Source organism: Gracilinanus agilis, chromosome 5, assembly GCF_016433145.1.
Source record: "Gracilinanus agilis isolate LMUSP501 chromosome 5, AgileGrace, whole genome shotgun sequence".
In the NCBI taxonomy this organism is placed as follows: domain Eukaryota; kingdom Metazoa; phylum Chordata; class Mammalia; order Didelphimorphia; family Didelphidae; genus Gracilinanus; species Gracilinanus agilis.
This window is the reverse complement of record NC_058134.1, coordinates 16,927,222-16,928,537: the sequence shown is the minus strand read 5'-3', so window position 1 is coordinate 16,928,537 and position 1,316 is coordinate 16,927,222.

Below are 1,316 nucleotides of genomic sequence, written 5' to 3'. Positions count from 1 at the left end.
ACTTGGCATTTAGGAAGCGCCTCCTCCGTGCCAGGCTAGTTGTCAGGGATACAAAGATAAAACGGATGCAGAAATCCTCAGGTCCCCCCACCCCCCGCTGCCCCTTTCCCAGCAGCTCTTCCACTGGCCTCAGACCTCAAGATTTCCCCAGCAATGAGAACAAGGAGAGCCAGCAGCCCCAGGAGCTAAGAAACTGGGATTCAGAGGCCAACAGACATACCCAGGGTCACCCAGCCGTGAGTGCCTGAGGTGGGATTGGAACCCAGGTCTTCCTGGCTTTGGGCCCCCTCTTAGAACTTCTGTCAGCTCTGTGGCCACATATGGACTGGTTTGGGGGTCATATTTTTCAGGCCAGGAAACCCAGAATTATTGGCGATTCCCCCTTTTAGGTTCATTCAGCACCAGATCCACAGACTGTCACAGCTACCAGGTCCGGCCCCTTCATTTTACAAATGGGGAAATGGAGGCCCAGGAAAGCATGAAGACTAGTCAGACAACAGAACCCCATTTCCTGATTCCTGCTAGAGGGCCTTTTGCCAAACAAACTTGATGTGCAATAAAGGTATGGATTTGGCTCTCGACAAGCCGGATAAACTCCTTGTGAAAATGTTCACAGAAAATACAAAAGATTTCACCGCCCAAACTGAAAGTCACGGAAGGACCGTCTGGATGTGTCCCAGCGCCAGGAAAGAACAAGAACCCAAAGCATCCGTCCGGCGAGCCCGATTCACTGGTGAGCGACGATCAGAAAAGCCCTTCCTGGCCGCTGGCGGCGTCTTCCCCGGCCGGCTGGCTTTGGCGTTATTTGGGGGTCTGGGCGACGGGTGCCTTGGCTCTTACCACAGGCACCAACCTGGAAGCAGAAAGATCTCACTGGATCCTCCGCCCCGCGGGAGCTGCTTTTAGGACCCCCATTTTACAGATGAGGGAAACGAGAGTAAGAAACGTTAAGGGAGTCGTGAAGGGTCCTACGGCGAGCGTCTAAAGCAGGATTTGAACTCGGGTCGTCCAGAGGCGAGGGCGAGCTTCCCATCCGCTGCGTCACTCATTCGGATGTGACCATCTTGTCCCAGGAACCAAGACTATAAACGGAAAAGGCGCGTCGAGACATGCGATCCAGGCCTTTCCTTCTGGAGATGAGGTCCGCCGGGACGAAGGACTTGGCCAGGGCCGCCGGGCCGCGAGGAGCCGAGCCTGGGTCCAGAAAGCTATACCGTGTTGGACACATTCTTTAGAGGTTCCCATGTTCTCTACACATGATGTTTTGTTCTGTGTGTATCTGCAGGGAGGAATAATTTCCTACAACTCCAACATAC